Raw genomic sequence first — 13758 nt, 5'->3', positions numbered from 1 at the left:
TGGAAGCATCATGAGAATCATGCCAGTTTTCTTAAGGTTTGACACACCCATCTTAATTCACAGTATTGTACACACCAGGAAGTGTACACACACACACACACACACACCCAGTGAAACATCTGAAGGGACTTGGCTGCCTTCTGTTCTTTTCCTGTCTCCTCCCTTTGTTTTCCAGATGCATCAGCAGATGGCTGTCCAAAGCTCTAAATTTGTACCTTGCGTGACCTTTAGCCTGGAGAAAAGCAAATCTCTTCTGGGAGTAGACTTCCAGGCCATCACCAGTAGATCTGTTGTCAATTGTCATAAATACATTCAGTTCTTTGGCTGTTCCTTCTGAGGTTTACACAGCATAGGCTTTCTTGGGACTGTAACAAATTTAAAGATGAGTGAGATGAAACTGGAGAACGCTCCATAATAGTTCCTGAGTCCTGCAGTGTGAGAGCATACAGAAGAAGCTTCAGTAAGCTTCTGCTGAGGGCTGGCTTTAAAAGAAGCTTTCAGGCTGCCCGGCATTGTCTTTGGAGTCAGGCAGACTTGGGTTTGAGTTCTGCCTCTGCTGTGTGCTAGCCAACCTTACCCTGTAGAGCTGTTAGCATTGAATTGAGGCCCTATGTATACTCACAGCCCAGAGCTGATCTGACCTAAGGGGTGCTCAGTAAGTGGTAGGTCACTTAACATCTTCTCCTAAGAGCTCATTCTTAAATCTCTGTATTTAAGAACAGGAGGCTTTAGAACTAATCAGGGGAAGGGACGTTGTGTGCTACCAGCAGAGAATCAGAAAAAGAATCAAGCAAGTAATTTTATTAGCTCCTTTATCATCTATTGTGTAATTCATTGCCTTAGGCGCTTTTTAACTATTGTAACCCAACCAAGAGAGAATGCAAGTTGTCTTAAAGCAGTGGCATGCCCTTGTTTGTGAGAACTCATTTTATGGGGAGGAATCATATAGGTTACATGTGTCCATAGGCAAAAGACCTGAAGGTGAGTGAAGGAAATTGATGTGCTCATTCTGGGGGAGAGAAAATAAACCCAACTTCTTTCCTTCCTGCCACCAGGCTGAGGGGTTGGCTGAGAATGGGAAGTCTTGTCTCCTGCAGGGGTTGACTCTTGATGTAGTGTAGTAAGGCTGTCAAGGTTGGTCTGACCGTAAAGTTAAATGCTCCTGCGTAAGACGTTTGGTTGAGAGATGACAGGAAAAGTTGGAAGAAGTAAATGAGGTTGTGGAGGAAATAATGGCCTGGGAGTCCTCGAGGAAAACATGTCACCACGTTCAGTCGGCTATGACTGCTTGACTAAGCCTGGGATCAGAGGGTGGTGGTTAAAGCAGGGTCAGCATTTCCCCTCCTCTCATTGCTGTGTTCTTCTGGTCCTTCCCCACTGTTGGCTCCGCCCTTCTAAAGAAAAAGCTCTGTAGATGGCAGTGGGAGAAAATTAGTCTGATGTAGTCTGGAGAAAATTTGTGTCCCGCCCTACTTTCCCCGAGCTTTGAAAATCTCAAATGCACGGCCAAACAGTGCATTATTACTAACATGATAGAGGAAACTGGTACTATTAATGTCATGAAGGAGAAAGCCCATTTTGAGTAGAAACAGAAGGATGTTTATGAGGGAAAAGTCGGCTGGTGGTGGCAAAACTGAGCAGTAGGAAATTTAACTATAATCACTCCATTGAGTTTTTTTAGACGGACTCCTCAAACTGTTGGAAGTTGTCTAGTAATCAGCATAGTAGCCGTTAACAAAAATCCGCTCTGACCTAGAGCAGCAGGGAAGGGAAAGGGTCAGGTATGTAAATTTTGTGCAGACCGGGTTGTATAGCAGGAAAGTATGTACAGTAAATTTCCATATTAGATCAGCCCCTTTTAAAATTTACAAACGCCAGGGGCTGTAGGTGGATGAAGGCATTAGGACTGTATATGGTGGCTCTTTGAAAACTGCATGTTTGGGGCTCATGTTTCTAGTTGCAGCTCAATCTGATTTTGAGATTTTAAGATCTGAATCAAACTAGGTATAGTGTAAGAATTAGACATTTGATCTTCTGCATCTTATCCAATACACAGGAACCTTAGTGCTTCCTCAGCTTTGACATGAACTGGATCCCTGCTGGCCTTTGATTTTAGTTTGTGTGCAGTGACTAGGTGGCACCTTGGTGATGGCGGAATCTTCCCATAAAGCTGAAGGGCCCCCGCAGGACACAGCAGTCGGTTTACTAACCAGCCCAAGCCCTGCTTGCCCCAGTGGGCTGGAACCTGGCTTTAGGTGGCCGATTGGTTTGTTATTGGCTGTCATGAGGCAGGTAGGCTTAGCTCCTTTAATTATTCATGCCACTTTGGGAAAGCATAAACTGCCTATTCAGAGATCCGGGGCCTGGATTTGAGTGGGAATTCTTTGGCCAGGCCAGCTGTGGAATTAGCCTGAATGTGATACTAATCCCTGGGACGGTCCCTCTGAGCAGTGCACGCACATGCCTGTTTTTCCCATCCAGAGTTCACAAGCACATGCTTAGCAGTGCTGAACAAGCTCTGGCACTTAATATCTAGGCTGCGTGGTTATGGCCTAGGAGGTTTGGCGCATTTGTCAGTCTCGAAGAGAGATCAGAGATGCAGTCTGGAAGGTGTTCTTATACTGCATGTCTCCGGAGGCACTGGAGTCATGTGGCTTCGATTTCTTTACTCAGATACCTGTACATACGCACCCTTCACTGGGCTCTCCTCACACACTTGTTTAAGGGGAAATGGGATGGGTTATGTAAAAATCTTTTGGGATTTAAGTTCTCTGTACATCCAAGGTAATTATATTTAGATATCCCATATTGGTTATACCTGGGCATCTTTTTCCAGTTCATCATTTGTGCTTCGGATTTGTTGTTACATGTGGTAAATTCCTAAGTACTATCACGGAAGAGATACTTTTCTGTACTAGTTAGTGGGATGTAAACTGTTATTCGGTAGAACCTCAGAGACCAAATATAAATAGTTAAAAAAAAGCGCCCTATATATCTTGAGAAAACTATAATTTGAAAAGATACATGCACGCCAGTGTTCATAGCAGCACTATTCACGATAGCCAAGACATGGAAGCAACCTAAATGTCTATTGACAGATGAATGGTAAAGAAGGTATGGTGTATATGTACAATGGAATATTACTCAGCCATTAAAAAGAATGAAATAATGCCATTTGCAGTAACATGTATGGACCTAGAGATTATCATACTAAGTGAAATAAGTCAGGCAAAGACAAATATCACTTTTATGTGGAATCTAAAATATGACACAAATGAATTTGTTTATGAGACAGAAACAGGCTCACCAACATAGAAAACAAACTTATAGTTACCAAAGGGGAAAGGGGGTGAGAGAGGGGGGAAAAAAAAAGCCCTAACAAGTGATGGTGCATTGTGTGTCTGTAAAGGTGATAAAAAGAGGTGGGTGGGTTGATCTAGACTATGCCTCTTGAATATAGATTTTCCAGCATTTTAATTTTGTTCATTGTGGGAACGAGAGGTATACCTAGTTGGGACTGAGAGAAATGAAAAATAATTTAACAAACTAAGTTGGTAATGATGTCCTCAGTGAGTTGCTGTGATATTTTACTATTTTACTGTGATACTTGATTGGAGTTAGAGGGAGCCTGACTCTTCCCTTTCTAGAAGTAAGCCAGGGAGCAGAGACTTACAGAGGCTGCCGCCACCATGTGCTTCCTCCACCCGCTGGAGCCCCTAGATTGTTCCTTCCACATTCTCTTCCCTCCACTCTTCCACTGAACTAGTGTGTACGAAAAACGTCCCTACCACCAGAAGACCCGTTTGGTTTTTTTCCCTCTCATCTTTTTCAGTTAAGATTTCTCCAATAGAAGACACCGTGCAATATTGCTATCCCATGCTTGCTAAACTCAGACCTTTCCCCACTGCCTCACACCATTGCAAACCTAATACAGAAGTTAGGAACTGAATGCTCTCTGCTATACTGTATCTCAGAATTTCACCGGCCTATCGTTAGTCTGCTCAAGTTACAGCTCAGTGTTGGTATTCTTGTTAGGTGGGTGGGCTGTCAGACTTCTTTCTTTTTCTGTCTTACTGTCCCTTCAGCTTTGGACTCCTCAGAGTTTAGCTAGCAGATGGGAAAGAGCGGGTGAAGACACTGCACTTCTTTGCCACCTTTGCTCAGAAGTGATGTACATCACTTCCCCTTGTTGTCTCTGGTACCGAGGAATAATCCCAGTATGCTACCTAGATGCAAAGGACCTGGGAAATAGTGCCCTGGTTAGAAACCCACGTCCCAAGCTGACAGTATGAAGGGGAAGTAGGAATCTTGTTGGACAGGTTGTCCCCTCTGCCCGCATTTATACATTCCAAGAATCTAGATTGGACAGTATTTGGGTATCACGGGCCTTGGCATTAGATTTGTCACTATATATCTGAGGTGGAATCAAATTCTAAACTTCTTGGGGTATATTTTACTATCTGCCATGCCTGTTTGCACAGGTTGTTGCAAATAAGAGAGAGAGCGAGTATATTGACAAGAGGAAATTGACTCTAGCTGCCCAGCAGTGGCATGATGACAGTGAGCCCTCTTTGTGGTGAAAAAGATGCTCTAGCCCAGCAAAAGAAGCACACTGACTTCATGAAACCTTTCCTGACTTGAAGCAGATTGCTGGATTGATTTAACGCGGCTTTTTTGAAAACAGATAAATCTTGATTATGCCTTTTTATAGTCTGTCAGTTTGTCTGAAACTCTTTGTGTAATCCCAGTGACAGTGAGAACAGCTAGGATACCATGGTCTATTAGTAAAAACCCCAAATTCAAACAGTAGAAACAAAAATGACACCGGAGTCCCCTCTTGGCCGTTCTTCATCACATCTACAAGAACCATATAGTTGGTCCTTAAGTATCATTGCCTTTTGGCCGTTTCTTGGATTTATCTATTCAAAGAGGCCAATTTGAGACTATTGACTCAGTTCTATACCTCTCAAATCTGTTGTAAAAGACATAGTAAAATGTGTGGGGCAGGAAAAATCCTTGTAAAATGTATGCTTGAAACAAGAGAGCTGTCTACCTCAAATTTGGCCATGACAAATGAGAGTTACATGGGCATTTTGGAAGGTGTTTTTGGTGAAGTTTGCCCTTGAAGTCTGTCTTCTCTCTTCTTAGTGCCAAAATGAGAAGGCAGAATGCCCAAATGCTAGCATTTGATATATTGAAAGGGAAGTGTGGATAGAAAGTGGGAAATGTGCTCAAATGAGACCACACAGACATCAGGGAGAATGAGGCAGCCTGTTCAGCATTGGGTTTCAGTAGAGTAAATAGTGTCATGTGTTGTTGACTCATCCTCCTTCTGGACACAGTCATTCAGAAATCAAAAGCAATTGGCTTTTGTACAGCTTCCTCTTGTATCTAGAAGCAAAAGGGTCACAAACTCACAGGTGTGCAGGGGCAATGCAGTTAACCTAAGTGAGTGATGCAGGCTTGGAGGAGAGAGGGGTTGGGGGAGAGATCAAATCTTTGGAGGAAGGGAGAGAAAGTGGGTATTGAAACTTTATACAGAAATACGGGACCAATGTTGTCAGATCTTCAGATTTTTTAAGAGAAGCTGGGAATTTTTTTAAAAAAATAAATTTATTTATTTTTGGCTGTGTTGGGTCTTCGTTGCTGCACGCGGGCTTTCTCTAGTTGCGGCGAGCGGGGGCTACTCTGCATTGCGGTGCGTGGGCTTCTGATTGCGGTGGCTTCTCTTGTTGTGGAGCACGGGCTCTAGGCGCGCGGGCTCAGTAGTTGTGGCTCACGGGCTGTAGAGCGCAGGCTCTGTAGTTGTGGCACACAGGCTTAGTTGCTCCGCGGCATGGGGGATCCTCCCGGACCAGGGCTCGAACCCGTGTCCCCTGCCTTGGCAGGCAGATTCTTAACCACTGCACCACCAGGGAAGACCGGAATTTGGGTTTTTTGAGGGAGGCATGTACTGTGTAGGTGAGTGAAAATTGATCTGCATGTCTTATTTGTCCTGAGAGCCGCTTGGCTGTGGCTTCCATTTTAGTGGCAAGGGAAGCCATATTTGCTTCTGGGCATGGGATGGACAGGGAAGCCTCCCTGGTTTAGCAGCATGTTCTCTGAGTAAACAGTCAGGCTCAGTTTTTGCCGTCATGCCCTCAGGGTGCTAATGTTATTTTGAACATACAAGGTTATAGAGCTGTGAGGAGAACCTGCTGTTATTTGATACTCTTTCATAGACTGAACTTTTATTTACTGTGTAGAAATGCCATAATCATCAGTTGCCCACACTTAAGTTTCTGGTACTTGAGATTGGGAATCAATAAAGAAGGTTTATTTGGGATTGAAAGCATAACCAGTTTAAAATCTCTTCAGTTACTGAAAAGAAAGTAAAATTAAAAGCATTTAAGTTCTTGGCTGGTCTATAACGTAGATGGAATTCAGTTTAATTTTTTGTGTATGTGAGTTGCCATAGCTAATTTAAGTGTTCTGGGTTTAATATCCCTATCTTTTTAGGAGGTTTGGCATTTAGGGGAAAAAATTTCCTTAGTGTAGAAAAAAAAGGAAATTACCATGTAACATATGGAAATTGACAAAGATGAAATATAATCAGAAATAAACTGAGTGTTGTGTGTCTATTTAAAAACTGCTAGTTTGAGGATTGAAAATCTAACAAACTACTCCATAAAAAATAAACCCTGGGGCTTCTCTGGTGGCTCAGTGGTTGGGAGTCCGCCTGCCGATGCAGGGAACACGGGTTCGTGCCCTGGTCTGGGAAGATCCCACATGCCGCGGAGCGGCTGGGACCGTGAGCCATGGCCGCTGAGCCTGCGCGTCCGGAGCCTGTGCTTCGCAGCGGGAGAGGCCACAACGGTGAGAGGCCCGCGTACCGCAAACAAACAAACAAACAAAAAAACTCTGAAAACAGCTCGTCAGGAACTGAATGCTATGTTAGGTTCAAGATTTATTTTTCCTTAGAAAAGTCTTTGTGTGTGTGTGTGTCTTTGCGCTTTGTTTTTCATTCTTAGCCGAACTTTATTTTACGTGATGGGTGTTGAAATTAAATAAGAAAACAGCTTTTAAAACAAGCATTTTTATTTTAACAGGTGTTTTGTTGAATGTATGAAAGTGACCTTTCTAAGTCATTGTCTCTTTCTGGGAACCTTCATCTGTAAATTGGGAATAGTTTCCTGTATCTTGCAGATTGTTCTTTAGCATTAAATGAGTAGCTATAGAATGTGCCCGTTGCAGTACTTGGCACATAATAGGAACTCGTTCCTTTTTTCAATGTCTTTAGGGTTAAAGATATCAGGGCACTGACTTCTAAGGAGGCTACCATACTGATCCTAGCTGGGGAAAGACTATAACTTGGACCTTTTTTTGGGGGGTGGGGGTCATGTTTGACTTTGTTTGCTGTAGTGTGCCTTGACTATAATTCTTATGCAGCACTGACCTCTTTTCCTAAACTCCTTGGAAGTTATAGGCATATAGTGGGCACTTAAAGTGTTTTTTACCATAAATAAATCTTGATCACATGCTTTGTAGATGTGGACAGAAGAGTTGGCATCTTAACCACTAGTAGAAAGCAGATGATGAACTTGCAGTACTGCCGAGTGTATCCTCTCTACTGAGAACGTCTAAGGAAGAGGAGCAAGGTGAGAAGTGGGCTTGTAAGACCCTTGGGTCAGCCTGCCTTCCCAGATGGAAGAGTTAGGGCTTTATTGGGTATTAATGTGGCATTTCGTAACAAACTCAGCTGTGAAGTTGCTTGCTTGTTGAAAAACGTGGAAAAGAGAAAAGTTTGATAAATGTGCGTGCCGTGACTTTGTGCTTGCAAAGAACCAAAATCTTCCGCTTGTTGGTATGGTTGTAAATACTGTGATGTCCTTCTTGACAAACATACTGCTGATAAGGACAAGGGAAACAGCATGACTGACTGTATTTGGGGTCAGGAATTCTTCCTTTTGCCTTAAAGTAAAAAGTGTTTTCTTGGAAGGTCAAGTTGAAACTGTCTTCACAGGATCCAATTCTTGTCACATCCGTTTCAGAAGCCCTCCTTGATATGTTATCTGTAGTTCACAACAATGACTAACTTTGTGGTTAAAAAACAAACAAAAAAGAATAATTTGTTACAGTTAGAGCCATGTGGAGAATACATTCTTTATCAAGCTGTGAGTCCTTAGGGGACAATCTGCATGTAGAAGATGCTGACAGGTTTTCATTCTTTTTTTTTAAATGAAAGTTTATTTATTTATTTATTTATTTTTGGCTGTGTTGGGTCTTCATTTCTGTGCAAGGGCTGTCTCTAGTTGTGGCGAGCGGCGGTGCGCGGGCCTCTCACTATCGCGGCCTCTCTTGTTGCAGAGCACAAGCTCTAGACGCGCAGGCTCAGTAGTTGTGGCTCACGGGCATAGTTACTCCGCGGCGTGTGGGATCTTCCCAGACCAGGGCTCGAACCCGTGTCCCCTGCATTGGCAGGCAGATTCTCAACCACTGAGCCACCAGGGAAGCCCAGGTTTTCATTCTTTACCTTTGAAGTGTTTTCTTGAGTCTTTCCCCACCAGAGATAGGAGACTACTTTTATGGGAATGATAAAATGCTATTATGGAAATGTTATTAAATTCTTGTTTACTTAAATCTGAAATACGGCTAAATTTTACTAGCCAAAGAGGTAATTGAAATGTAAACTTCTCAGAAGGTGGGAATCAAAGAAAAACTGCCTTTACCTTGTTTTTTTTAAAATAATTTTTTTTAACATCTTTATTGGGGTATAATTGCTTTACAATGGTGTGTTAGTTTCTGCTTTATAACAAAGTGAATCAGTTATACATATACGTATGTTCCCATATGTCTTCCCTCTTGCGTCTCCCTCCCTCCCACCCTCCCTATCCCACCCTAAAATAAATTTATTTATTTATTTATTTATGGCTGCATTGGGTCTTCGTTGCTGTGCGCTGGCTTTCTCTAGTTGCAGCGAGTAGGGGCTACTCTTCATTGCGGTGCGCGGGCTTCTCATTGCGGTGGTTTCTCTTGTTGCGGCGCACGGGCTCTAGGTGCGCAGGCTTCAGTAGTTGTGGCACGTGGGCTCAGTAGTTGTGGCTCGCGGGCTCTAGAGTGCAGGCTCAGTAGTTGTGGCTTGTGGGCTTATTTGCTCCATGGCATGTGGGATCTTCCTGGATGATGAGGGATTGAACCCGTGTCCCATGCATTGGCAGTTGGATTCTTCACCATTGCACCACCAGGGAAGTCCCATGCCTTTACCTTGTTTTTTTCAGAGAGGGAGATACCGGGAAGGCAAGGTCCTCTGTGACTTTTTAGAAGTGTGAATTCTGGAGCCTTAATCAACACCATTTATGGACTATATAATATATACAGAGCACTAAATGTGATTATGGGTGATGAAATTTTAGAGTTGGAATTGACCTTAGTTGTCATTTTATTCAACCTGTTTAATTTGAAAATGAGGCAATTGAGAAGAGAAACAGTTTTGCCCTTGAAGAAGTCAAACTATTGAACAGATACACATGTCTTTATAAACAGTCTTGAGTTTTATGGTGTAGCAAGTGACTGAGTTATGCAGACACATACAACACATTTAAATACTGAGGATCTGTGAAGTGATAACAGGTTGCCTGATTGTAGGGATATTTATTAGGAGGAGTGAGATTTGAACCAATTTTAGCAAAAGGTGAGGGACTTGGGGCAGTAGCGTTAAAGCAGATGTAGGACTGTGATGGGAAAAGAGTAATTGGTGAGAACCTTAAAGTCCAATTTGAAGTGTGTGTATAATTTATAGGATCAGATATTGAGAGTGTAAGTTCTTACCACGTAGGGGTTTTAAGCAGGAAATAGTGACTCGGGAGTTTTGTGTAGTAAATCTTTGTTGTGGCAGAGTTTTTGGTTGGTGAAGGGGGACAGGAGGACTGGATGAGGAACAGGTAACATTTTGACACCTGAGAAAGGAAGGAAAGAAAGTATCATTTGCCACCATGTTTAGATATAGGCAGGTAAGGTGGGTTTTTTTTTTTTTTTTTTTTTTTGGCTGCGTTAGGTCTTCGTTGCTGTACGCTGGCTTTCTCTAGTTGCAGCGAGGTGGGGGGCTACCCTTCGTTGCGGTGCTCGGGCTTCTCATTGCGGTGGCTTCACTTGTTGCAGAGCTTGGGCTCTAGGCGCATGGGCTTTAGTAGTTGTGGCACATGGGCTCAGTAGTTGTGGCTCGCGGGCTCTAGAGCACAGGCTCAGCAGTTGTGGCGCACAGACTTAGCTGCTCCCTGGCATGTGGGGTCTTCCCAGACCAGGGCTCAAACCCATGTCCCCTGCATTGGCAGGCAGATTCTTAACCACTGCGCCACCAGGGAAGTCCTCTCGGCCTCATCCCTTGATCATTCTACGTGTTACCAGTTTCCTCAGTGTGCCGTATTCCTCTCTCTAGTTATTTTCCATATGCTGTTCCTTTTGCCAGGAATACCTTTCTCATACCCCCATCCGTAGGCTGACCAATTATCTGTTCATTTGTCTGTTAAGTTCCTGTTTACCCCTCAGTTCTCATATTGAGGGTAATTGTTTTTACAATAAATGATACTGAAGAATTGATCTTTATTGTAGGGATAGTCACAAGCCACTGGAGGCTTTCAATGAGGAAAGTGACGTAAGCAGATTGATGTTTTAAAGCAGTGGTTCTCAAGCTTTATCGTGCGTCACAGTTTCCTGGAGGGCTTATTAAAACACAGATTACTGGGCCTCACCCCCAGAGTTTCTGATTAAGTGGGTCTGGGGTGGAGCCTGAGAATTTGCATTTTTAACAAGTTCCCAGGTGCTGCTGCTGCTGGTCTGAGGACCCCACTTGTAGAATTATCCTTTTAGAGGGACCACTCAGACTGAAGTGGGAATGAATGGGGCTGGGTGGGCAAGACGGGACACAGGGAAAACAATTTGGAAGCTGTATCACTATTTCAGGTGAGAAATAAGGATATGGGGATGAGAAGAAGACAGTCTGTCAAGAGATGCTTAAGCGATAGTGATTGCTTACATATGAGAAATGAAGGAAAAGCTTGAAGCCCGGGGTTTCTCACAAGGGCAGCCAGGTGGATGGTGGTGCCATTCACTAGAAAGCATACAGTGATCAGATTTTTTGTGGGCGGTCAAGGGGCAGGATGGTGATGAGGTTGTGTGCCTTTGAGGCATCTGAGTTGGTTGCTGGGACGCTGCCTTAAGCTCAGAGGGGAGTGACGCTGCTGATACAGCTTTGGGAGTCATCAGTGTGCGATTGAGAGCTGACCCATGGGAGTAGATGAGATCGGTAGGAAAATGAGTATGGAGAAGAGAGCCTGGGACAGAACCCTGAGGGTCACAGTAATCAAGGAAAGCTAGTGGAGGTAGATGAGGAGCCGCTAGAGAGGTGAAAAAACGCAGGGGTGAGTCTTCCCTGGTGGCGCAGTGGTTGAGAGTCCGCCTGCCAATGCAGGGGACGTGGGTTCGTGCCCCGGTCCGGGAAGATCCCACATGCCGCAGAGCGGCTGGGCCTGTGAGCCATGGCCGCTGAGCCTGTGCGTCTGGAGCCTGTGCTCCGCAATGGGAAAGTCCACGGCAGTGAGAGGCCCGCGTACCGCCAAAAAAAAAAAAAAAACCCGCAGGGGTGTGCACTGATTTCTCTCTTGGAGGCCAGGAGATGAATGTGGTTCAGGAGGGAGGGGTGTAGAAATGATGTCAAATGCTGCTGGGAATGCAGGAAGGTAAGCACTGAGGAGGGTCTGTTTGATTAACCACACGGAAATCCCCCATGCATTCATTCAGTGTTGACCGAGCCTGTTTGGGGTCAGGCTCTGTGCTAGACACACACATGACCTAGATTTTTTCAATGACTGGGAAGAGGCAGAAGCCAGAGAGCACTGGGTTTAGGAGGATCAGGACAGAGACACAAACAGTCCTGCCATGTTCTCCTCTGGCAAAGCCACTGGAGGGAGGTTTCTCACCTCTGCTGCTGCTGCAGGGGCCTTTCTGGAGGATGGAGAAACCTCCCAGGAGTCTCATTGAATCCCTATCTGCAAAACTTTGACAGAGCCAATTTATATGGATACCCTTGGTCCCGGTATGTCAGAGTCTCATCTCTTTAAAGAACCAAAGAGCTTTGCTTGCTCCAGTCTGTGTTTCACAAGGTGCCTGGTGAAAACAGCAGCTTCAGCAGCTGCCTGTAGCCACATCTGTTTTCCATGGACCCAGACCTGGCCTATGTGGCCAAGTTAGGCAACATTCACCATGCTTTCCTTTTTACCCCAATTCTCTTGATGTTTCCACTGTGGAATCCAGTCATGCAATAGATACCTGGAGGCTATAGGCTCTTGAGATCCAGCCAGATTCAGAATTTCACTTTTGGGTCCCTCAGAATTAGAGAAGCCGTTGCAGTCTATAGGTTATAAATTAAAGTTCAGTTTAAATGCTCTAGACCATTGCTGCCCGTTTGCACTTTCTGCGATGGTAGAAATGTTCTGTAATCTGTGCTGATATGGTAGCCACAGCTAACTGCATTTTAAATTTTATTTAATTTTAATTACTTTAAATTTAAAGTGAGAGAGTGACATGTGCTTAGTGGCCACCATGTTAGGCCAGCAGTTCTGAAATTTTTGGTCTAGAGCAGAATCGTTAGGAGGGCTTGATAAAGCATAGGTTGCTGGGCCCTGAACGTTTCTGATTCGGTAAGTCTGGTTAGGGCTTGAGAGTTTGCTTTTCTAACAAGTTTCCCAGGTGCTGCTGTTGCTGGTCTGGGGAGGACCACCACTGGAGACCTGTTTCCAGCATTTAGTTCTCAACTCATTAATACAGATAGCAATGCCATCAGCCCGTCCTCAGGGCCCTGGTCAGCTAGTTGACAAGCAGCCTAGTACCTCCCCGCAAACCCACACTAGATCCTTTTTCCAAATCAGCACAGCTCACCTTTCAAGCTAACTCATGACACTTTCTGAGCTGCCACAGTGGCTGAAACAATGGCCTTCTGGGGAAGTTCCAGCCTTGAACAGACTTTGGTTTTCATTCCAGCTTTATTAATTCATATTCTAACCTTGTAAGAAATCAGACCATGTGTATGGTGTATGTAGAGTGTAATTTTATTTTTGCCAAGTTCATACTTGGCGTTATAGTGAATGATTTCTGCATTCATTCTGGCTGGCTGGACTGGGCTCAGATGAACTGTCCCTAAAATCCTGTTTTAACCAGTAACCTTTATTTTTAAGCAAATGATAGTAATTTTTTAATAATCAGAAATGCCATCAAATAAAATAAGTTTCTATAATTAAGCATTCTCTTTTGGATGATTGCTTATAAAAAGATCCTTCTCATAATGCATGTTGAGGTGTTTACAGGTGACATGACATGCTGTTTGAAATTCTCTTTAGAGTACTGGGTGAGGGAGGGTAGATGAAACAAAATTGAAAAATGTTGATGATTGTAGAAGGGCCATGGAGGTGAGGTATACTGCACTAGCCTCTCTACTTTTGTGATTGTTTGCAACTTTACATAATAAGAAAAAATGCTCTTAGAGAAGCTAAATATAGCATTTTTATGAAGTACCAGGTGAATAGTTGAAGCGGAAAATGAAAAGTAGTTCGTTGGTTTTCCTCTAGGGAATTCAACTGGAGTAAAATTTTAATTTAAATGGAAGAGAATAGCAGTTGCTGTAGTGTAGGGAATTAAAGACCGTCATTAACAAAGAAACTGCAGATGAGCGAGGTACTTCGTGTGTGTGTGTGTGTGTGTGTGTGTGTGTGTGTGTGTGTGTGTGTG

The 13758-nt window shown here is 43.8% G+C and overlaps 1 protein-coding gene across 3 annotated transcripts in view; it reads left to right on the top strand.

Annotated features, from left to right (window-relative positions):
* FMNL2 (formin like 2) overlaps positions 1 to 13758 on the top strand; it is a 304567-nt gene that overhangs the window by 88573 nt on the left and 202236 nt on the right. The gene's annotated exons all lie outside the window — the stretch shown is intronic.

Source organism: Monodon monoceros, unplaced genomic scaffold (genome assembly GCF_005190385.1).
Source record: "Monodon monoceros isolate NGI ecotype Baffin Bay Population unplaced genomic scaffold, NGI_Narwhal_1 Super_Scaffold_16, whole genome shotgun sequence".
Taxonomy (NCBI): Eukaryota; Metazoa; Chordata; class Mammalia; order Artiodactyla; family Monodontidae; genus Monodon; species Monodon monoceros.
Note: the sequence above shows the minus strand (reverse complement) of the source record. Positions and strands in the feature narration are given on the sequence as shown.